At 45.6% G+C, this 25,292-nt stretch overlaps 1 protein-coding gene across 4 annotated transcripts in view; it reads right to left on the bottom strand.

Annotated features, from left to right (window-relative positions):
• LOC124011016 (probable E3 ubiquitin-protein ligase MID2) overlaps positions 1 to 21,572 on the bottom strand; it is a 228,549-nt gene extending 206,977 nt beyond the window's left edge. For 3 of the 4 annotated variants that reach the window (XM_046323930.1, XM_046323932.1, XM_046323933.1), the window contains exon 1: positions 21,207 to 21,572. The gene's annotated coding sequence lies outside the window, so the exon portion shown is untranslated. Of the gene's footprint in view, positions 1 to 20,952; positions 21,104 to 21,206 lie in introns of those variants that run through there. The other variant, XM_046323931.1, reaches the window with a different exon arrangement.
• Between the last annotated feature and the right edge of the window lie 3,720 nt (positions 21,573 to 25,292).

Below are 25,292 nucleotides of genomic sequence, written 5' to 3'. Positions count from 1 at the left end.
GGGCTTGAACTGCCAAGCTCTCCCTGTAGATGCTGCGTTGACGTAGTGTCCCCATGAGTGACAGATCACCGAGCCAATCACGGTGCAACTAGAGAAGATTACCAATACCTACACTCTGTATTGAGGAAGCACTGAGCTAGGCTAAAAAAAACTGCATTTTGGAGCTGCCTTTCTCAAGAAAGATAGAATGTTTGTATGCGGCTTTATTAATTCAATTATTGTTTTTTTTCTCACATTGTTTGCAAACAGATGAAAAATGAATGCCAAAAATAACTTGCAAAACAGGCTCTGCCCCACCTGCCCTGAATGACGGCTCACCACTGAATCTGTTCCAGAACACTGGAGGGTTCCAGAACACTGGAGGGTTCCAGAACACTGGAGGGTTCCAGAACACCGGATGGTTCCAGAACACTGGAGGGTTCCAGAACACTGGAGGGTTCCAGAACACCGGAGGGTTCCAGAACACCGGATGGTTCCAGAACACTGGTGTGACTCCTCTGTGAACAGGCTTCTCTCCAGACCAGCTGGATGGGCTGACAGTCCCTACAGCCTATGCCTATAATCCTGAGCATGACAACTGGCCTAGATTCTAGCCTCGACCCTGGTATCTAACTGCCACTGTCAATCAGTAAACCCACTGTATACTGTATCATTACGCTGGCAGATGGCTCGCCTCTCCTCACACAAAATATTTAAATGGAAATCAACAGAAGCCATAACAATCACATTAAATCTTATTTGCCAGTGAGATGAAACACCTTGTGATATGTGTGAACAGGGTTTTCCATTCTACTGCTTGACCCTGTACAAGGCCCGGGGTGGGAGAGAGCAGCTCGGAAAGGGAACATGCATCACAAATGGCACACTATTCCATATATAGTGCACTATATAAAGGAGAGAGCAGAACGAGGGAGGGATGGCCCGGAGTGAGAGATGAGTGTGAAAGCATCCTGAGGGCACATCTGTGCTCCTCTACGAGTGTTACACGAATGCATATCGTTTGCAAAGTTTCATTAACAATACACATGGCCAAACTCAGAGAGAGAGAGAGAGAGAGGGTCTTCAAACACGGTTTGTTATGGTAGGCCACTACAAACCTACATGTAAAGCTTACCAGCATGTAGAGAACCGATCGCAACCACACCCACTGTTGCCTCTGATTCTAGTTGTCTCGGATTGGGAACCGTATTTAGGCAGCCTGAGTGCGCGTTGTATTTCGTGGGTGATTGTGACCTGTCTCTGTGTTAGTCACCAGATAGGCTGTATTTAGTTTCACTCGTTTGTTGTTTTCATATTTTCAGTTATTTCATGTACTGCATTAGCTTCATTAAAAGTCATGAGTAACCTACACGCTGCTTTTCGGTCTGACTCTCTTCAAACAGCAGACGAATATCATTACAGAATGACAGTATCCTAAACCTATCACTGTTACATTGAACTGGGTGAATATGAATATGAATGAGAGTCCAATGAGATGTAATAGAAATATGGCCGTGCTCATGAAAAAAAAAAAACAGTCTCCCTCATCTTAAACAACACCGACCACCACTATGCCTTGTTATTGGGCTACAATCCACAGCTAAGCAATACATTTTTTTTTAAGATATTGATCCTCTGTGGCTAAATTATAGTCCTTCTAATAGTTTTGTAGACTTTTCTGAATTATTTAATTTCTTTATGAATAGACAGCAGTAATTCTATAACTTTAGCAAATGTATTTAAATTAAATGCGCAGTTATGATTCTATAGGTAATAAATTATGTAGGACCCTTCCTCTGGCTATGATTCTATAGGTAATAAATGATGAAGGACCCTTCCTTCCTCTGGCTATGATTCTATAGTTAATAAATGATGAAGGACCCTTCTTTCCTCTGGCTATGATTCTATAGGTAATAAATGATGAAGAACCCTTCCTCTGGCTATGATTCTATAGGTAATAAATGATGAAGGACCCTTCCTTCCTCTGGCTATGATTCTATAGGTAATAAATGATGAAGGACCCTTCCTTCCTCTGGCTATGATTCTATAGTTAATAAATGATGAAGGACCCTTCTTTCCTCTGGCTATGATTCTATAGGTAATAAATGATGAAGGACCCTTCCTTCCTCTGGCTATGATTCTATAGGTAATAAATGATGAAGGACCCTTCCTCTGGCTATGATTCTATAGGTAATAAATGATGAAGGACCCTTCCTTCCTCTGGCTATGATTCTATAGGTAATAAATGATGAAGGACCCTTCCTTCCTCTGGCTATGATTCTATAGGTAATAAATGATGAAGGACCCTTCCTCTGGCTATGATTCTATAGGTAATAAATGATGGAGGACCCTTCCTCTGGCTATGATTCTATAGGTAATAAATGATGAAGGACCCTTCCTCTGACTATGATTCTATAGGTAATAAATGATGAAGGACCCTTCCTCTGGCTATGATTCTATAGGTAATAAATGATGGAGGACCCTTCCTCTGGCTATGATTCTATAGGTAATAAATGATGAAGGACCCTTCCTCTGACTATGATTCTATAGGTAATAAATGATGGAGGACCCTTCCTTCCTCTGGCTATGATTCTATAGGTAATAAATGATGAAGGACCCTTCCTCTGGCTTTGATTCTATAGTTAATAAATGATGAAGGACCCTTCCTCTGGCTTTGATTCTATAGGTAATAAATGATGAAGGACCCTTCCTCTGGCTTTGATTCTATAGGTAATAAATGATGAAGGACCCTTCCTCTGACTATGATTCTATAGGTAATAAATGATGAAGGACCCTTCCTCTGGCTATGATTCTATAGGTAATAAATGATGAAGGACCCTTCCTCTGGCTTTGATTCTATAGGTATTAAATGATGAAGGACCCTTCCTTCCTCTGGCAATGATTCTATAGGTAATAAATGATGAAGGACCCTTCCTCTGGCTATGATTCTATAGGTAATAAATGATGAAGGACCCTTCCTTCCTCTGGCTATGATTCTATAGGTAATAAATGATGAAGGACCCTTCCTTCCTCTGGCTATGATTCTATAGGTAATAAATGATGAAGGACCCTTCCTCTGGCTATGAGTCCCATTGTGCTGTGACTAACACCTCTACAGTCTCTATAGGTGGGATGGGGCCAGAGACCCATTCTGCTGTGACTAACACCTCTACAGTCTCTATAGGTGGGATGGGGCCAGAGTCCCATTCTGCTCTGACTAACACCTCTACAGTCTCTATAGGTGGGATGGGGCCAGAGTCCCATTCTGCTGTGACTAACACCTCTACAGTCTCTATAGGTGGGATGGGGCAGGAGTCCCATTCTGCTGTGACTAACACCTCTACAGTCTCTATAGGTGGGATGGGGCCAGAGACCCATTCTGCTGTGACTAACACCTCTACAGTCTCTATAGGTGGGATGGGGCCAGAGTCCCATTCTGCTGTGACTAACACCTCCACAGTGTCTATAGTTGGGATGGGGCCAGAGTCCCATTCTGCTGTGACTAACACCTCTACAGTCTCTATAGGTGAGATGGGGCCAGAGTCCCATTCTGCTGTGACTAACACCTCTACAGTCTCTATAGGTGAGATGGGGCCAGAGTCCCATTCTGCTGTGACTAACACCTCTACAGTCTCTATAGGTGGGATGGGGCCAGAGTCCCATTCTGCTGGGACTAACACCTCTACAGTCTCTATAGGTGAGATGGGGCCAGAGTCCCATTCTGCTGTGACTAAACACCTCTACAGTCTCTATAGGTGAGATGGGGCCAGAGTCCCATTCTGCTGCGACTAACACCTCTACAGTGTCTATAGGTGGGATGGGGCCAGAGTCCCATTCTGCTGGGACTAACACCTCTACAGTCTCTATAGGTGAGATGGGGCCAGAGTCCCATTCTGCTGTGACTAACACCTCTACAGTGTCTATAGGTGGGATGGGGCCAGAGTGAGATGGGATGTTAACATGTCAGGATATCAGATTCATGTCTGGTCTGAGGGAATAGTGAGAGGTTAGGCATGTCACAGTGTGTAGTGAGAGGTTAGCCATGTCATAGTGAGAGGTTAGCCATGTCATAGTGAGAGGTTAGCCATGTCATAGTGAGAGGTTAGCCATATCATAGTGAGAGGTTAGCCATGTCATAGTGAGAGGTTAGCCATTTCATAGTGAGAGGTTAGCCATGTTATAGTGAGAGATTAGCCATGTCATAGTGAGAGGTTAGCCATGTCATAGTGAGAGGTTAGCCATGTCATAGTGAGAGGTTAGCCATTTCATAGTGAGAGGTTAGCCATTTCATAGTGAGAGGTTAGCCATTTCATAGTGAGAGGTTAGCCATGTCATAGTGAGAGATTAGCCATGTCATAGTGAGAGGTTAGCCATGTCATAGTGAGAGGTTAGCCATGTCATAGTGAGAGGTTAGCCATGTCATAGTGAGAGGTTAGCCATTTCATAGTGAGAGGTTAGCCATGTCATAGTGAGAGGTTAGCCATTTCATAGTGAGAGGTTAGCCATGTCATAGTGAGAGGTAAGCCATGTCATAGTGAGAGGTTAGCTATGTCATAGTGTGTAGTGAGAGGCTAGCCATGTCATAGTGAGAGGCTAGCCATGTCATAGTGAGAAGTTAGCCATGCCACAGTGTGTAGTGAGAGGCTAGCCATGTCATATTATTATTATATATTATAGTGTGTAGTGAGAGGCTAGCCATGTCATAGTGAGAAGTTAGCCATGTCACAGTGTGTAGTGAGAGGCTAGCCATGTCATAGTGTGTAGTGAGAGGCTAGCCATGTCATAGTGTGTAGTGAGAGGCTAGCCATGTCATAGTGTGTAGTGAGAGGCTAGCCATGTCATAGTGTGTAGTGAGTAGTGAGTAGGGTTGTTACGGTGACCGTATTACCGTCACACTGACGGTCACGAGGCATGACCGTAGTCAAATTCCAAGTGACCGTTTAGTCACAGTAATTAGACTTCTCCAAGCTCTGTTGCTGCTGATGGTCATTAGTAGCCTATCAAACTTTCTAACCGCCTGGTACTCAGCACTCTACTGTCCCTCTAATCACTTAATGTAAATGTAATCGAAAAACTAATCTCATGTTGTGCAACATTTCTATAGGCTATGCAATTGCGTGAGAAAACAGAGTGATGTCCTCTATTAAAAAGAGGAGGATCCCATCAGCTTTCTACAGGTCAGGCCTACTATATTTATTTCTCAACTTTCCTAATATTAAGCTCATTGCTTCACTTTACAACAGGAGTATAGCCTACCTGGCTGGCATGAAAAGTGTTCTGCATTCGCTTTTTAAGTGCATCGATTACATTTGTTTTGCGACTTTTTCTACTCAAAGTTGCACACCTCATGTAGCCTGGCCCATAGGCCTATATGATTTGATAAGGTTTGTATCACAACTAAAGTTGCCAAATAACTTCTTAAAATTAAGACCATGAATCTGCTTTACAACAGGTGTGAGTTTCAAGTGGGGGGAAATAATTGTAACTATAAAATGCATCTATAATAAATGCATTACATGCATAAGCACATTTGCGGTCACTTTTTGAGTGGTGCTTTCTAGCTAATTGATTGCATTTTGAACATTGTCGTTAATACCCTACTGCCGTGTGCACATTTCTGCGCTTTTAATATGAAAAAAATAGCCTAATAGTTTATCAACATTATAAGCTAACCTGTATAAGCTAAGCTAAGCTTTTTTATGTTAGTGGTTGTATTAATTAGATATATCGCATCCCACTAATGTCCCAATATTTATTAAAATAGAATAGGTCAACTTTTGTACAATAGGGGATAGTAGATTGACATACTGTAGGCTAGTACTTTTGCTGTTAGTTAGGCCTACTCATCTTGTTGGCTGACGATAAGTAAATGTGGACAGTTCTTCCAATATCTTCATTACGGACACACAAGGGGGATGACGCTGGGAAATTCAAGGCCTGCTGAGAATGTTATCAAGTGCTTGTCAAATTGTGAATGAGAGACTGATGAAGTGTGTGCAGCCTGCACACACAACAAAACAAAGCACAGCTTGTGCCTTTCATGTGACTTTTTTCATATCCTCATTTAAAGTCACGTCATGCTGCTTTAGAATGTATTAAAAGTCTAAACACAACGTTTGGGAGCCTTACACTTCCTCTGGTACTCCTCCAGCCCAACGTTTGGGAGCCTTACACTTCCTCTGGTACTCTTCCAGCCCAACGTTTGGGAGCCCAACACTTCCTCTGGTACTCTTCCAGCCCAACGTTTGGGAGCCCAACACTTCCTCTGGTACTCTTCCAGCCCAACGTTTGGGAGCCCAACACTTCCTCTGGTACTCCTCCAGCCCAACGTTTGGGAGCCCAACACTTCCTCTGGTACTCCTCCAGCCCAACGTTTGGGAGCCTTACACTTCCTCTGGTACTCTTCCAGCCCAACGTTTGGGAGCCCAACACTTCCTCTGGTACTCTTCCAGCCCAACGTTTGGGAGCCCAACACTTCCTCTGGTACTCTTCCAGCCCAACGTTTGGGAGCCCAACACTTCCTCTGGTACTCCTCCGGCCCAACGTTTGGGAGCCCAACACTTCCTCTGGTACTCCTCCAGCCCGACGTTTGTATCACAACTAAAACGGCATAAATAACTATGTTTCTTTGTCAACCTCTCAACACCGTGTGTTCAAATGTGCGCTATCGTTTGTAGAATATATCCTTTGTAATTTATTCAGTTATGTTCATTTCTATTCTTTATACTACAAAAATATTACCACATAATTCTAAGTAAATCTTGCCTGCTAAATGAACTAGTGTAGCCCACAGCCATACTGTATGGCATAGCCACATCAGGACCTAACATAAGGACAACTAAATGAACTAGTGTAGCCCACAGCCAGATCAGGACCTAACATAAGGACAACTAAATGAACTAGTGTAGCCCACAGCCATACTGTATGGTATAGCCACATCAGGACCAAACATAAGGACAACTAAATGAACTAGTGTAGCCCACAGCCATACTGTATGGCATAGCCACATCAGGACCTAACTTAAGGACAACTCAAGAGTATGTGATTCTGTTCTTCTGAAAATAGACTACATTTTTTCTCATTATAATTCTTCTTTAGACCTGTCTAAAATAAATAATGGATTTACTGTGATGGTGTAGACTATATTAAATAGATTTAATATGTAGATGTTCCCAAAGGTCAGCATCAGTGGCTTTGTGCGGAAGCCAGGAGATGCTAAATGTGTTTATGTTAATTAACGGGGTCAATTACTGTGAGAACGGCAGTTATTTGCTTGACAATCACCGGCTGACAACATTTCATGACCTCCACAGCCCTAGTAGTGAGACATTAGTCTTGTCAATATGTGTGTGTGTGTGTGCGCGCGCGCGTTGTGTGTGTGTGTGTGAGCGTGCACGTTTTGTGTGTGTGTGTGTGTGCGTTGTGTGTGCGCGTTTTGTGTGTGTGTGTGTGTGTGTGTGTGTGTGTGTGTGTGTGTGTGTGTGTGTGTGTGTGTGTGTGTGTGTGTGTGTGTGTGTGTGTGTGTGTGTGTGTGTGTGTGTGTGTGTGTGTGTGTGTGTGTGTGTGTGTGTGTGGACCCCAGAGGCACTTCTGTCCTGGGGTTGTCCTAAATGGCACCCAATAAAGTATTATTCTGCTTCTCCTACTATTTATGGGCCCAGGTCAAAAGTAGTGCACTATGTAGGGAATAGGGTGTCATTGGGTCCTGGTCAAAAGTAGTGCACTATGTAGGGAATAGGGTGACCCATAGGACTCTGGTCTAAAGTAGTGCACTATGTAGGGAATAGGGTGACCCATAGGACTCTGGTCTAAAGTAGTGCACTATGTAGGGAATAGGGTGACCCATAGGACTCTGGTCTAAAGTAGTGCACTATGTAGGGAATAGGGTGACCCATAGGACTCTGGTCTAAAGTAGTGCACTATGTAGGGAATAGGGTGACCCATAGGACTCTGGTCTAAAGTAGTGCACTATGTAGGGAATAGGGTGACCCATAGGACTCTGGTCTAAAGTAGTGCACTATGTAGGGAATAGGGTGACCCATAGGACTCTGGTCTAAAGTAGTGCACTATGTAGGGAATAGGGTGACCCATAGGACTCTGGTCTAAAGTAGTGCACTATGTAGGGAATAGGGTGACCCATAGGACTCTGGTCTAAAGTAGTGCACTATGTAGGGAATAGGGTGACCCATAGGACTCAGGTCAAAAGTAGTGCACTATGTAGGGAATAGGGTGACCCATAGGACTCTGGTCAAAAGTAGTGCACTATGTAGGGAATAGAGTGACCCATAGGACTCTGGTCAAAAGTAGTGCACTATGTAGGGAATAGGGTTCCATAGGGCTCTGGTCTAAAGTAGTGCACTATGTAGGGAATAGGGTGACCCATAGGACTCTGGTCTAAAGTAGTGCACTATATAGGGAATAGGGTGACCCATCGGACTCTGGTCTAAAGTAGTGCACTATGTAGGGAATAGGGTGACCCATAGGACTCTGGTCTAAAGTAGTGCACTATGTAGGGAATAGGGTGACCCATAGGACTCTGGTTTAAAGTAGTGCACTATATAGGGAATAGGGTGACCCATAGGACTCTGGTCTAAAGTAGTGCACTATGTAGGGAATAGGGTGACCCATAGGACTCTGGTCTAAAGTAGTGCACTATGTAGGGAATAGGGTGACCCATAGGACTCTGGTCTAAAGTAGTGCACTATGTAGGGAATAGGGTGACCCATAGGACTCTGGTCTAAAGTAGTGCACTATGTAGGGAATAGGGTGACCCATAGGACTCTGGTCTAAAGTAGTGCACTATGTAGGGAATAGGGTGACCCATAGGACTCTGGTCTAAAGTAGTGTACTATGTAGGGAATAGGGTGACCCATAGGACTCTGGTCTAAAGTAGTGCACTATGTAGGGAATAGGGTGACCCATAGGACTCTGGTCTAAAGTAGTGCACTATGTAGGGAATAGGGTGACCCATAGGACTCAGGTCAAAAGTAGTGCACTATGTAGGGAATAGGGTGACCCATAGGACTCTGGTCAAAAGTAGTGCACTATGTAGGGAATAGAGTGACCCATAGGACTCTGGTCAAAAGTAGTGCACTATGTAGGGAATAGGGTTCCATAGGGCTCTGGTCTAAAGTAGTGCACTATGTAGGGAATAGGGTGACCCATAGGACTCTGGTCTAAAGTAGTGCACTATATAGGGAATAGGGTGACCCATCGGACTCTGGTCTAAAGTAGTGCACTATGTAGGGAATAGGGTGACCCATAGGACTCTGGTCTAAAGTAGTGCACTATGTAGGGAATAGGGTGACCCATAGGACTCTGGTCTAAAGTAGTGCACTATATAGGGAATAGGGTGACCCATAGGACTCTGGTCTAAAGTAGTGCACTATGTAGGGAATAGGGTGACCCATAGGACTCTGGTCTAAAGTAGTGCACTATGTAGGGAATAGGGTGACCCATAGGACTCTGGTCTAAAGTAGTGCACTATGTAGGGAATAGGGTGACCCATAGGACTCTGGTCTAAAGTAGTGCACTATGTAGGGAATAGGGTGACCCATAGGACTCTGGTCTAAAGTAGTGCACTATGTAGGGAATAGGGTGACCCATAGGACTCTGGTCTAAAGTAGTGTACTATGTAGGGAATAGGGTGACCCATAGGACTCTGGTCTAAAGTAGTGCACTATGTAGGGAATAGGGTGACCCATAGGACTCTGGTCTAAAGTAGTGCACTATGTAGGGAATAGAGTGACCCATAGGACTCTGGTCAAAAGTAGTGCACTATGTAGGGAATAGGGTGTCATTGGGTCCTGGTCTAAAGTAGTGCACTATGTAGGGAATAGGGTGACCCATAGGACTCTGGTCTAAAGTAGTGCACTATGTAGGGAATAGGGTACCATTTCAGACGTATACATTTCAGCTGTTACGTCAGAGGCACTTCTGTATACACTGCATACAGAACAGTATGTATCTCGGGGGTCGACACAGCGGTCATACAACAATAGAAGGTTTTTAACGTATCAGTTGATCCACCCAAGTCCCCTGACTGTCCCCTGAAGTGTTTATTCAACACCCCCCCCCCCCCCCCACACACACACACACACACACACAACAACAATAACAGGGCGATATTGAAGCCAAACAGGGACAGACCACACACCGTTTTCTGCCTGAGCACAGTAGCAGTCCATCTCCTTCTCTAACACCCTTACTGAGTACAGAGAGAGCAGGTTGTGCCCCAAACGGCACCCTGTTCCCTACATAGTGCACTACTTTTGACCAGGGCCCATAGGGCTCTATACAGTATAGGCTATATGGTACCACTTGGGACGCATCCTACTGTGCGTTGAATTCAAACTGGAACGTTATTTAACAAGCTAGTCATCAGTACCTCTTTGTTTGAGCTTGTGTGTTATACGAACGACAAGTCTGATTTGTCTGATGTGAAACTGAGCTAAAGAGGGTTGTCATGTAACGCTAGGAGAGCGAGAAGGGGGGGGGGGGGTTATTAATAGCTGGGACCACGGCAAACTAACCAACAGTGCCGTGCAAAAGGTATTCATCCCCTTGTCGTTATTTTCCTATTTTGTTGCATTACAACCTGTAATTTAAATGGATTTTTATTTGGATTTCATGTAATGGACACACACAAAATAGTCCAAATTGGTGATATTAAAAAATGACTTGTTTCAAAAAATGATATAAAAGACAAAAAATAAAAGTGGTGCGTGCATATGTATTCACCCCATAGGAAACCTCTAAATAAGATCTGGTGAAACCAATTACCTTCAGAAGTCACATAATTAGTCAAATAAAGTCCACCTGTGTGCAATCTAAGTGTCACATGATCGGTCACATGATCTCAGTATATATACACCTGTTCTGAAAGGCCCAAGAGTCTACAACACCACTGAGCAGGGGGAACCACCAAGCAAGCAACACCATGAATACCAAGGAGCTCTCCAAATAGGTCAGGGACAAAGTTGTGGAGACGTACAGATCAGGGTTGGGTTATAAAAAAATATCTTAAACTTTGAACATCCCACGGAGCACCATTAAATCCATTATTTAAAAATGGAAAGAATATGGCACCACAACAAAACTGCCAAGAGAGGGACGCCCACCAAAACTCACAGACCAGACAAGGAGGGAATTAATCAGAGAGGCAACAAAGATGTCATGTTTGTCATTTATTATCATGTCTTGTCCCTGTGCTCCCCATGCTATTCGTTTCCCTCTGCTGGTCTTGTTTGGTTCTATCCCTCTCTCTCCCCCTCCCTCTCTCGCTCTCTCGCTCTCTCTTCTCTCTGTCGTTCCGTTCCTGCTCCCAGCTGTTCCTATTCCCCTAATCATCATTTAGTCTTCCCACACCTGTTCCCGATCCTTTCCCCTGATTAGAGTCCCTATTTATTCCTTTGTGATCCGTTCCTGTGCCGTCGGTTCCTTGTTTTGTATTCCATGCTGTGATTGCGTTTCGCCCTGTCCTGTCGTGTTTTTTGCCGTGATTGTGTATCACCCTGTCCTGTCGTGTTTTGTGCCTTCTTCAGACGCTGCGTGTGAGCAGGTGTCTCAGTCGACTACGGCCTGCGCCTACCCGAAGCGACCTGCAGTCTGTGGCCGCTTCTCCAGTTGTTTTCCCCTCTACAATCTAGAGGATTTCAGTTATTCCGTTTTGAACATTAATAAACTCTGTTTCTGTTAAGTCGCGTTTGGGTCCTCTTTCACCTGCATGACAGAAGGAACCGATCACGGAATGGACCCAGCGACTTCAGACGCTCGTTACACTGCCGTCGAGATCCAAGGAGCCATGCTCGGCAGACACGAGCAGGAATTGTCTGCTGCTCGCCATGCCGTGGAGAACCTGGCCGCTCAGGTTTCCGACCTCTCTGGACAGTTCCAGAGTCTACGTCTCGTGCCACCTGTTACTCCCTGGCCTGCCGAGCCTCCAGAACCCAGGGTTAATAACCCACCTTGCTACTCCGGGCAGCCCACTGAGTGCCGCTCCTTTCTCACGCAGTGTGAGATTGTGTTCTCTCTCCAACCCAACACATACTCTAGAGAGAGAGCTCGGGTTGCTTACGTCATTTCACTCCTTACTGGCCGGGCTCGAGAATGGGGCACAGCTATCTGGGAGGCAAGGGCTGATTGCTCTATCAAATTCCAGAACTTTAAAGAGGAGATGATTCGGGTTTTTGACCGTTCAGTTTTTGGTGGGGAGGCTTCTAGGGCCCTGGCTTCCTTATGCCAAGGTGAACGGTCCATAACGGATTATTCCATTGAGTTTCGCACTCTTGCTGCCTCTAGTGAGTGGAACGAGCCGGCGCTGCTCGCTCGTTTTCTGGAGGGACTCCACGCAGTGGTTAAGGATGAGATTCTCTCCCGGGAGGTTCCTTCAGATGTGGACTCTTTGATTGCTCTCGCCATCCGCATAGAACGACGGGTAGATCTTCGTCACCGGGCTCGTGGAAGAGAGCTCGCATCAACGGTGTTTCCCTGCTCCGCATCGCAACCATCTCCCTCCTCTGGCTTTGAGACTGAGCCCATGCAGCTGGGAGGGATTCGCATCTCGAATAAGGAGAGGGAACGGAGGATCACCAACCGCCTGTGCCTCTATTGCGGAGTTGCTGGACATTTTGTTAATTCATGTCCAGTAAGAGGCCAGAGCCCATCAGTAAGCGGAGGGCTACTGGTGAGCGCTACTACTCAGTCCTCTTCATCTAGATCTTGTACTACTATGTCGGTCCATCTACGCTGGACCGGTTCGGGTGCTACATGCAGTGCCTTGATTGACTCTGGGGCTGAGGGTTGTTTCATGGACGAAGCATGGGTTCGGAAACATAACATTCCTTTCAGACCGTTAGACAAGCCTACGCCCATGTTTGCCTTAGATGGTAGTCATCTTCCCAGTATCAAATTTGAGACACTACCTTTAACTCTCACAGTATCTGGTAACCACAGTGAGACTATTTCTTTTTGATTTTCCGTTCACCGTTTACACCTGTTGTTTTGGGTCATCCCTGGCTAGTATGTCATAATCCTTCTATTAATTGGTCTAGTAATTCTATCCTATCCTGGAACGTTTCTTGTCATGTGAAGTGTTTAATGTCTGCCATCCCTCCCGTTTCTTCTCTCCCTACTTCTCAGGAGGAACCTGGCGATTTGACAGGAGTGCCGGAGGAATATCATGATCTGCGCACGGTCTTCAGTCGGTCCCGAGCCAACTCCCTTCCTCCTCACCGGTCGTATGATTGTAGTATTGATCTCCTTCCAGGGACCACGCCTCCTCGAGGTAGACTATACTCTCTGTCGGCTCCCGAACGTAAGGCTCTCGAGGATTATTTGTCTGTGTCTCTTGACGCCGGTACCATAGTGCCTTCTTCTTCTCCGGCCGGGGCGGGGTTCTTTTTGTTAAGAAGAAGGACGGTACTCTGCGCCCCTGCGTGGATTATCGAGGGCTGAATGACATAACGGTTAAGAATCGTTATCCGCTTCCCCTTATGTCATCAGCCTTCGAGATTCTGCAGGGAGCCAGGTGCTTTACTAAGTTGGACCTTCGTAACGCTTACCATCTCGTGCGCATCAGAGAGGGGGACGAGTGGAAAACGGCGTTTAACACTCCGTTAGGGCATTTTGAGTACCGGGTTCTGCCGTTCGGTCTCGCCAATGCGCCAGCTGTTTTTCAGGCATTAGTTAATGATGTTCTGAGAGACATGCTGAACATTTTTGTTTTTGTCTATCTTGACGATATCCTGATTTTTTCTCCGTCACTCGAGATTCATGTTCAGCACGTTCGACGTGTTCTACAGCGCCTTTTAGAGAATTGTCTCTACGTAAAGGCTGAGAAGTGCTCTTTTCATGTCTCCTCCGTTACTTTTCTCGGTTCCGTTATTTCCGCTGAAGGCATTCAGATGGATTCCGCTAAGGTCCAAGCTGTCAGTGATTGGCCCGTTCCAAGGTCACGTGTCGAGTTGCAGCGCTTTTTAGGTTTCGCTAATTTCTATCGGCGTTTCATTCGTAATTTCGGTCAAGTTGCTGCCCCTCTCACAGCTCTTACTTCTGTCAAGACGTGTTTTAAGTGGTCCGGTTCCGCCCAGGGAGCTTTTGATCTTCTAAAAGAACGTTTTACGTCCGCTCCTATCCTCGTTACTCCTGACGTCACTAGACAATTTATTGTCGAGGTTGACGCTTCAGAGGTAGGCGTGGGAGCCATTCTATCCCAGCGCTTCCAGTCTGACGATAAGGTTCATCCTTGCGCTTATTTTTCTCATCGCCTGTCGCCATCTGAGCGCAACTATGATGTGGGTAACCGTGAACTGCTCGCCATCCGCTTAGCCCTAGGCGAATGGCGACAGTGGTTGGAGGGGCGACCGTTCCTTTGTCGTTTGGACAGACCATAAGAACCTTGAGTACATCCGTTCTGCCAAACGACTTAATGCCCGTCAAGCTCGTTGGGCGTTGTTTTTCGCTCGTTTCGAGTTTGTGATTTCTTACCGTCCGGGTAGCAAGAACACCAAGCCTGATGCCTTATCCCGTCTGTTTAGTTCTTCTGTGGCTTCTACTGATCTCGAGGGGATTCTTCCTTATGGGCGTGTTGTCGGGTTGACAGTCTGGGGAATTGAAAGACAGGTTAAGCAAGCACTCACGCACACTGCGTCGCCGCGCGCTTGTCCTAGTAACCTCCTTTTCGTTCCTGTTTCCACTCGTCTGGCTGTTCTTCAGTGGGCTCACTCTGCCAAGTTAGCTGGTCATCCCGGTGTTCGAGGCACTCTTGCGTCTATTCGCCAGCGCTTTTGGTGGCCGACTCAGGAGCGTGACACGCGCCGTTTCGTGGCTGCGTGTTCAGACTGCGCGCAGAAGAAGTCTGGTAATTTTTTTCTGCTTCTGCTCCTGGTCTTGCTGGGTCTCAGTCTGTTCCCTGCCATCGCATCTCTCCTGTTCTTGTCCCTGCCCTTGCTGTGTCTCAGTCTGTCCCTAGTTCTCATTTTTTTTTTAGAGTAGTACCCTAGTTTCCCTTTTTATCGTTTTTCGTTACGGTCCTGAGGAGAGGAGTGGGGTTCTTTCTCGGGACGTGCTGGACCGTTTGATCTATGATTTCCTCCGTTGCTGCCAGTGTTCCTCCTCGAGAGCGCCAGGAGGCGCTCGGTGAGTGGGGGGGTACTGTCATGTTTGTCATTTATTATCATGTCTTGTCCCTGTGCTCCCCATGCTATTCGTTTCCCTCTGCTGGTCTTGTTTGGTTCTATCCCTCTCTCTCCCCCTCCCTCTCTCGCTCTCTCGCTCTCTCTTCTCTCTGTCGTTCCGTTCCTGCTCCCAGCTGTTCCTATTCCCCTAATCATCATTTAGTCTTCCCACACCTGTTCCCGATCCTTTCCCCTGATTAGAGTCCCTATTTATTCCTTTGTGATCCGTTCCTGTGCCGTCGGTTCCTTGTTTTGTATTCCATGCTGTGATTGCGTTTCGCCCTGTCCTGTCGTGTTTTTTGCCGTGATTGTGTATCACCCTGTCCTGTCGTGTTTTGTGCCTTCTTCAGACGCTGCGTGTGAGCAGGTGTCTCAGTCGACTACGGCCTGCGCCTACCCGAAGCGACCTGCAGTCTGTGGCCGCTTCTCCAGTTGTTTTCCCCTCTACAATCTAGAGGATTTCAGTTATTCCGTTTTGAACATTAATAAACTCTGTTTCTGTTAAGTCGCGTTTGGGTCCTCTTTCACCTGCATGACAAAAGAGACCAAAGTTAACCCTGAAGGAGCTGCAAAGCTCCATAGTGGAGATTGGAGTATCTGTCCATAGGACCACTTTGAGCCGTACACTGTAAAGAGCTGGGCTTTACGGAAGAGTGGCCAGAAAAAAAGACATTGCTTCAAGAACAAAATAAGCAAACACGATTGGTGTTCGCCAAAATGTATGTGGGAGACTCCCCAAACATATGGAAGAAGGTACTCTGGTCAGATGAGACTAAAATGTAGATTTTTGGCCATCAAGGAAAACGTTATGTCTGTTGCAAACCCAGCACCTCCCATCACCCTGAGAATACCATCCCCACAGTGAAGTATGGTGTTGGCAGCATCATGCTGTGGGAATGTTTTTCATAGGCAGGGACTGAGAAACTGGTCAGAATTGAAGGAATGATGGGAAATTCTTGAAAATACAGGGAAATTCTTGAGGGAAACCTGTTTGAGTCTTCCAGAGATTTGAGACTGGAACGGAGGTTCACCTTCCAGCAGGACAATGACCCTAAGCATAGTGCTAAAGCAACACTGGAGTGGTTTAAGGGGTAACGTTTAAATGTCTTGGAATGGCCTAGTCATAGCCCAGACCTAAATCCTATTGAGAATCTGTGGTATGACTTAAAGATTGCTGTACACAAGCGGAACCCATCCAACTTGAAGGAGCAGTTTTGCCTTGAAGAATGGGCAAAAATCCCAGTGGCTAGATGTGCCATGCTTATAGAAACATACCCCAAGAGACTTGCAGCTGTAATTGCGACAAAAGGTGTATTGACTTTGGGGGGAGGGGCGGGGGTGGAGGGTGAATAGTTTTGCACGCTCAAGTTTTCCATTTTTTTGTCTTCAAAGTGGTGGGCATGTTGTGTAAATCAAATTATACAAACCCCCAAAACATCCATTTTAATTCCAGGTTGTAAGGCAACAAAATAGGAAAAATGCCAAGGGGGGGTGAATACTTTCGCAAGCCACTCTAATCCACTCAACAGTACAGTCCACAGTACAGTCCACAGCAGGGCTGGAGACAGGGCACTCTAACCTAATACACTCTACAGTACACTCTACCGTACAGTCCACAGCAGGGCTGGAGACAGGGCACTCTAACCTAATACACTCTACAGTACAGTCCACAGTAGGGCTGGAGACAGGGCACTCTAACCTAATACACTCTACCGTACAGTCCACAGTAGGGCTGGAGACAGGGTACTCTAACCTAATACACTCTACAGTACAGTCCACAGTACAGTCCACAGTACAGTCCACAGTAAAGTCCACAGTACAGCACACAGTAGAGCTGGAGACAGGGCACTCTAACCTAATACACTCTACCGTACAGTCCACAGTACAGTCCACAGTACAGTCCACAGTACAGTCCACAGTAGGGCTGGAGACAGGGCACTCTAACCTAATACACTCTACACTACAGTCCACAGTAGGGCTGGAGACAGGGCACTCTAACCTAATACACTCTACAGTACAGTCCACAGTACAGTCCACAGTACAGTCCACAGTAGGGCTGGAGACAGGGCACTCTAACCCAATACACTCTACAGTACAGTCCACAGTACAGTCCACAGTACAGTCCACAGTAGGGCTGGAGACAGGGCACTCTAACCTAATACACTCTACAGTACAGTCCACAGTACAGTCCACAGTACAGTCCACAGTACAGTCCACAGTAGGGCTGGAGACAGGGCACTCTAACCTAATACACTCTACAGTAGTCCACAGTAGGGCTGGAGACAGGGCACTCTAACCTAATACACTCTACAGTACAGTCCACAGTACAGTCCACAGTACAGTCCACAGTAGGGCTGGAGACAGGGCACTCTAACCTAATACACTCTACAGTACAGTCCACAGTAGGGCTGGAGACAGGGCACTCTAACCTAATACACTCTACTGTACAGTCCACAGCTGCCTCTTTAGACAGACACTGATTGGCTGTTATGGGGACACTGGATGTGGTTAGTTGTTCTCTCTCAGACTATACAGAGGGAAGAGATATAATGATACATTCAATCTAGAAATACTGTATGACCTGCTTGGTTGTAGTAAAACAGCAATTGATCTAAACAGTGCAGAGATGAAACAGGCCAGGAAAATAGGCCAGGATATTAGGCCAGGATATTAGGACAGGATAAAAGGCCAAGATAATAGGACCTATTACCTGCCTCCCCTAGACTATTACCTTCCTCCCCTAGACTATTACCTGCCACCCCTGGGATATTACCTGCCACCCCTGGGATATTACCTTCCTCCCCTAGACTATTACCTGCCACCCCTGGGATATTACCTGCCACCCCTGGGATATTACCTTCCTCCCTCCCCTAGACTATTACCTGCCACCCCTGGGATATTACCTGCCACCCCTGGGATATTACCTTCCTCCTCTAGACTATTACCTGCCTCCCCTGGGATATTACCTTCCTCCTCTAGACTATTACCTGCCTCCCCTGGGATATTACCTTCCTCCTCTAGACTATTACCTGCCTCCCCTGGGATATTACCTTCCTCCTCTAGACTATTACCTGCCTCCCCTGGGATATTACCTTCCTCCTCTAGACTATTACCTGCCTCCCCTGGGACCCCTCCTCTAGGATATTACCCTGCCACCCCTCCTCTAGACTATTACCTGCCTCCCCTGGGATATTACCTTCCTCCTCTAGACTATTACCTGCCTCCCCTGGGAATTACCTGAGACTATTACCTGCCTCCCTGGGATATTACCTTCCTCCTCTAGACTATTACCTGCCTCCCCTGGGATATTACCTTCCTCCTCTAGACTATTACCTGCCTCCCCTGGGATATTACCTTCCTCCTCTAGACTATTACCTGCCACCCCTGGGATATTACCTGCCACCCCTGGCTTACCTGCCGCCCCTAGGCTACCAAATTAATTCTCCCTACGCTACCTGCCGCCCCTGGCTTACCTGCCACCCCTAGGCTACCTAATGAATTCTCCCTACGCTACCTGCCGCCCCTGGCTTACCTGCCGCCCCTAGGCTACCTAATGAATTCTCCCTACGCTACCTGCCGCCCCTAGGCTACCAAATGAATTCTCCCTACGCTACCTGCCGCCCCTGGCTTACCTGCCGCCCCTAGGCTACCTAATTAATTCTCCCTACGCTACCTGCCGCCCCTGGCTTACCTGCCGCCCCTAGGCTACCTAATTAATTCTCCCTAGGCTACCTGCCGCCCCTAGGCTACCTAATTAATTCTCCCTAGGCTACCTGCCGCCCCTAGGCTACCTAATTAATTCTCCCTAGGCTACCTGCCGCCCCTAGGCTACCTAATGAATTCTCCCTACGCTACCTGCCGCCCCTAGGCTACCAAATGAATTCTCCCTACACTACCTGCCGCCCCTGGCTTACCTGCCGCCCCTAGGCTACCTAATTAATTCTCCCTACGCTACCTGCCGCCCCTGGCTTACCTGCCGCCCCTAGGCTACCTAATTAATTCTCCCTAGGCTACCTGCCGCCCCTAGGCTACCTAATGAATTCTCCCTACGCTACCTGCCGCCCCTAGGCTACCAAATGAATTCTCCCTATGCTACCTGCCGCCCCTGGCTTACCTGCCGCCCCTAGGCTACCTAATTAATTCTCCCTACGCTACCTGCCGCCCCTGGTTTACCTGCCGCCCCTAGGCTACCTAATTAATTCTCCCTAGGCTACCTGCCGCCCCTAGGCTACCTAATTAATTCTCCCTAGGCTACCTGCCGCCCCTAGGCTACCTAATTAATTCTCCCTAGGCTACCTGCCGCCCCTAGGCTACCTAATTAATTCTCCCTAGGCTACCTGCCGCCCCTAGGCTACCTAATTAATTCTCCCTAGGCTACCTGCTGCCCCTAGGGATTCCGCTTATTTTATACATGTTTATTTTATTGTCATCACATTAGTGGAAACCAGCACTGTTCTCAGGGCAGACCTGGTTTTACCTAGGATATGTTTGAGTCATGTCGGGGACAATCTTAGCATTTTAGCTAAACCTTTACCTAATTCTCCTAACCTGTCATGTTAATTCTCCTAATTTTCTGTGTACATTCTCTTAACCTGCTACAAAAAGTCTCTTCTGCTAGTAAAAACCGGCAGACAGTTTGAGAACAGTCTTGGTGTCCACTAATTGGTGTCCACTAATGTGACACTGGTTACGCTTCGAACACACCGACAGCTTCATTTGATTTTGGTTCACCAGAATTACATTAATTTCTAATGAAATGTATAGTTTGACGCATTCGTTGGATAAATCCAACCTACGGACCACACTGAACGCACTGCAACGGCAGCATTGTGTTGCAGAGGCAGAGGTAGTGCGTTCGGTGTGGTCCGTAGGTTGGATTTATCCAAAGTATGTGTCAAACTGTGTGTGTAGATGGCTTGACAGAAATGGTAGCAGAGACTGAACGTTGAACTCTTGTTGCATATATATCCAGATGATGCTGTGTACAATTTTGCGCAAAAAACATGTAGGTGTGTTGGAAGCATTATTAAGGTGAAAAAACAGACTGCTGCAACCTGATTGGCTGAATGCGTTTTACACAACATCTGAGATGAGCATTTAGCCACCCTATCATGGTGGTGTAAAATGGTTTCATAAGGAAAGTAGGCATATTTCGGCTTTTTTCTTTCTTCTCACCATTAAATAAAGTTGAGGAAATCAAAGCCTATGCAGCCTGAATGGACAATGTTTTAGCTACGAACCAGTCCACGAGGGATACGAATGTATTGACAGCAGCATACAATGCGTTTTGGAGGGTAAAATGAAAACTACTCAATATCGCCATCTGCAGGCCTTTGTACTAACAGTAGCATATGCTTCAGTCAGACAACACGGCTATTGTCCACTAAATGGCACATCATGACAAACCACACATTCCAAAGGCGCGAGGTGATAACAACTAGCTATTGACCATTGAATCATTATATTCTATTGATCATTGGAATGACAATCCATAATTGCCACTGTTAATCAAATGACATTTTGGCTATGCCAATAGCACAGATCATTACCCCACATAGCATACACGTGCAATTGGCTTGTTGTTTGTTTCGTTAATAAGCTATAGGCTATAGCCAGCACAACACAACAACCGATCAACACAATACTTCGATTGGCAAAACAAACACTGGATCCAGCGGAACCTTACAGCATCTATTTACAGTATAATATAATGGAATAAAATAAAGTTATATTCGATCGGTCTATTTAAAGTTATAATGCATTCCGGTGTAGATGATTTCAATAACAGCCAGCATACCTCTGACATATATATTCTGATTGTCTGTCAACTCTTCTCACTGATGCAGATCCTCTCTCACACAAAGCGAAAGACTAACACAAATAGGAGAATGTTATGTAGTGATTTCCCAATAATAGCAAAAGTCGCCTACTGTCTTCTCACAGTTAAATGATCAGACTCGCTTTCCCCCACCAAAGCGCTGCAGAATAAACCTGACACCGACCGACACTCACTCACTGAGACAGCGAGATGGGAGGGGTTGGAGAACCTACCAGCTTTATATGCCCAACATTCTTTTCTTCTGTCATCTTGAAATCGAAGTTAAGAAACACTTGGATCGAACACCAGTGGAAGAGCCTCGGTTATGTGACACAAACAGCGTCGCTCCGTTCTGTTCTGTTCTGTTCTGTTCCGCTCGCTTTCGACGCAAGCAAAGGCAAACCTCGCCGCCGGCGCAGGCACCCACCGTCTGTGAGAGCTCACAGACTTGAATATTTAACTTTGGAAAAATGAGAAACCTGCTAAGAGAGAGAGAGAAGAGGCAGACAATCACAGGAAAGCAGCTCCTCCTACCAATACAATGCGAAAAGCCAAAGAAACAAATCGGGTTCCACAAGCGCAGCGCAGGCAGGCGGACTGCTCTAGCCACACTGGGCAGTAGAGAGATCCATTGTAACCAACCCCTAACCTCCCCTCCGCCCCATCACTGTAAATGTCAACTTAATGGAATTGATGGGATCGTTAATGACAATGTAATTCCCTCGTCCTCTAATGACGATGATAGGTCTACGGTAGGCTACTAACCCTTATTATAATCTAATGGAACTCTACTGTATGATGCAATAAAGGAAATGGAAGTTTAACGCAGTTAGGGACCGATCGAAATTTACTGGGGAGGGGGGGGGAATCCAAAGTCGCTCCATCCAATAGTTGACGTTCAGGTGAGGAAGTCTGTTTCACGCCGAACAGAGTTACTCCTATAATGTAACAATATAATAATTCTCTTCGTACAAAATATTCTGATGTAAAATGAACGAATGAGCCTCCAACTGTATATCTGAATAGCAGATGCAGTAGCCACCTGACATAAATTAATGCATGTCGATGTCGTAGCAGGTCACCAGCAAATCTCTCTCTCTATCTCTCTAAGGTCTAAGCTTCTCTTCCTTTATAAATAATGTATGTTTATATAAATACAGTTGGAAGTCGGAAGTTTACATACACTTAGGTTGGAGTCATTAAAACTAGTGTTTCAACCACTCTACAAATTTCTTGTTAACAAACTATAGTTTTGGCAAATCGGTTAGGACATCTACTTTTTGCATGACACAAGTAATTTTTCAAACAATTGTTTACAGACAGATTATTTCACTTATAATTCACTGTATCACAATTCCAGTGGGTCAGAAGTTTACATGCACTAAGTTGACTGTGCCTTTAAACAGCTTGGAAAATTCCAGAAAATGATATCATGGCTTTAGAAGCATCTGATAGGCTAATTGACATGATTTGAGTCAATTGGAGGTGTACATGTGGATGTATTTCAAGGCCTACCTTCAAACTCAGTGCCTCTTTGCTTGACTTCATGGGAAAATCAAAATAAATCAGCTAAGACCTCGTAAAAAAATTGTAGACCTCCACAAGTCTGGTTCATCCTTGGAAGCAATTTCCAAATGCCTGAAGGTACCACGTTCATCTGTACAAACAATAGTACGCAAGTATAAACACCATGGGATCACGCAGCCGTCATACTGCTTAGGAAGGAGACGCGTTCTGTCTCCTAGAGATTAATGTTTTTTGGTGCGAAAAGTGCAAATCAATCCCAGAACAACAGCAAAGGACCATGTGAAGAAGTTGGAGGAAACAGGTACAAAAATATCTATATCCAAGATAAAACGAGTCCTATATTGACATAACCTGAAAGGCTGCTCAGCAAGGAAGAAGCCACTGCTCCAAAACCGCCATAAAAAAGTCAGACTACGATTTGCAACTGCACATGGGGACAAAGATCGTATTTTTTGGAGAAATGTCCTCTGGTCTGATGAAACAAAAATAGAACTGTTTGGCTATATTGACCATCGTTATGTTTGACTTGCAAGCTGAAGAACATCATCCCAGCCGTGAAGCACGGGGGTGGCAGCATCATGTTGTGGGGGTGCTTTGCTGCAGGAGGGACTTGTGCACTTCACAAAATAGATGTCATCATGAGGACAGAAAAAGCTTGGTCGCACATGGGTCTTCCAAATGGACAATGACCCCAAGCATACTTCCAAAGTTGTGGCTTAAGGACAACAAAGTCAAGGTATTGGAGTGGCCATCATAAAGCCCTGATCTCAATCCTATAGAACATTTGTGGGCAGAACTGAAAAAGCGTGTGCGAGCAAGGAGGCCTACAAACCTGACTCAGTTACACCAGCTCTGTCAAGAGGAATGGGCCAAAATTCACCCAACTTATTGTGGGAAGCTTGTGGAAGGCTACCCGAAACATTTGACCCAAGTTCCATAATTTAAAGGCAATGCTACCAAATACTAATTGAGAGTATGTAAACTTCTGACCCACTGGGAATGTGATGAAAGAAATTAAAGCTGAAATAAATTATTCTCTCTACTATTATTATGACATTTTACATTCTTAAGAGAAAGTGGTGATCCTAACTGACCTAAGACATGGAATTTTTACTAGGATTAAATGTCAGGAATTGTGAAATACTGACTAAGGTGTGTGTAAACTTCCGACTTAAACTGTGTGTGTATATATATCCCTTCAAATCCACAAATTTGCAGGGGTGTCCACATACTTTGGTAAACATAGTGTAGTATAGTAGAGATATATTACTTTTGTATACATAGTATGTGGACACCCCTTCAATGAGTGGATCCGACAAACATTGACAGTAGAATGGACTACTTTACTAAAGACCTCAGTGACTTTCAGTGTGGCACCGTCATAGGATTCCACCTTTCCAACAAGTCAGTTCGTGAAATTTCAAGCCCTGCTAGAGCTTGCCCGGTAAACTAACTGTAAGTGCTATTGTTGTGAAGTGAAACGTCTCGCAGCAACAACGGCTCAGCCATGAAGTGGTAGGCCACACAAACTCACAGAACGGGACCACCAAGTGCTGAAGCATGTAGCGTGTAAAAATGATTTGTCCTTGGTTACAACTATATCCTTTGCATTGGAATGTGATCATGCCTGTTCTTTAAAAAATCTCAATCAAACTGAACTAAATTCAAAATCAGGATTTGGCAACTGGATCCTGGACTTCCTGACGGGCCGCCCCCAGGTGGTGAGGGTAGGCAACACCACAGCCGCTAAGCTGACCTTCAACAGGGGGGCCCCTCAGGGGTGCGTGCATAGTCCCCTCCTGTACTCCCTTTTCATGTGGCCGCATACGACTCCAACAACATCATTAAGTTTGCTGACGACATGAATCTGGTAGGCCTGATCACCGATGTCAATGAGAGAGCCTTTAGGGAGGAGGTCAGAGACCTGACAGTGGGGTGCCAGGACAACAATCTGTCAATGAGAGAGCCTTTAGGGAGGAGGTCAGAGACCTGACAGTGGGGTGCCAGGACAACAATCTGTCAGTCAACGTCAGAAAGACAAAGGAGTTTGATAGTAGACTACAAGAAACCGAATGCTATCCACATTGACAGGGCTGTAGGGGAGTGGGTTGAAATGTTCAAATGTGTTTTTCCATATATAGACACACCAACTGTGTTTTAATTAAATAAACTACATTATGCACTGAGTTTGTTTGCAAAGCTGTGATCAAGGCAAATGGTGGCTCCTTTGAAGAATCTAAAATCTATTTAGATTTTTTTGGTTACTACATGATTCCTTATGTGTTATTTCATAGTGTTGATGTCTTCACTATTATTCTACAATGTAGAAAATAGTAAAAAATTAAGAAAAACCTTGAATGAGTAGGTGTGTCCAAACTTTTGACTGGTACTGATATAACTCCAAGTCATTTATTGGGTAAAAGGCCAACGTTTAGGTATCACTGTGGCTTTTTGCACAATTCCAAACCTTTAGCAGCCTGCATAATTAATATAGTTAATCATCTCTCTGTATGTCAACTGTATTGGACTGGCCTACTTACTCACATAGACCACTGAATAGCCATAACCTACTTCCCCAATCTTTTCAATGTTTGAGTCAGGAACACCAGCTTGTCACATTTTGGGGTAGCTCCTGGTTTTATTTTCTATAAACCCTGCATTGGAAAAGATCCACTCTGATGGAGTGGCTGGGATGGAGGTATTTTACTACTCTGGTCAGATACCTGTCCTTTGAGAAACAGACACATCACAAGTCCTCAACTGGCAGCTTCATTAAATAGTAGCCGCAAAAC

This window comes from Oncorhynchus gorbuscha, linkage group LG23 (assembly GCF_021184085.1).
Source record: "Oncorhynchus gorbuscha isolate QuinsamMale2020 ecotype Even-year linkage group LG23, OgorEven_v1.0, whole genome shotgun sequence".
Lineage (NCBI taxonomy): Eukaryota > Metazoa > Chordata > Actinopteri > Salmoniformes > Salmonidae > Oncorhynchus > Oncorhynchus gorbuscha.
The sequence above is the reverse complement of the archived record's forward strand: the minus strand, read 5'-3'. Positions and strand labels throughout refer to the sequence as shown.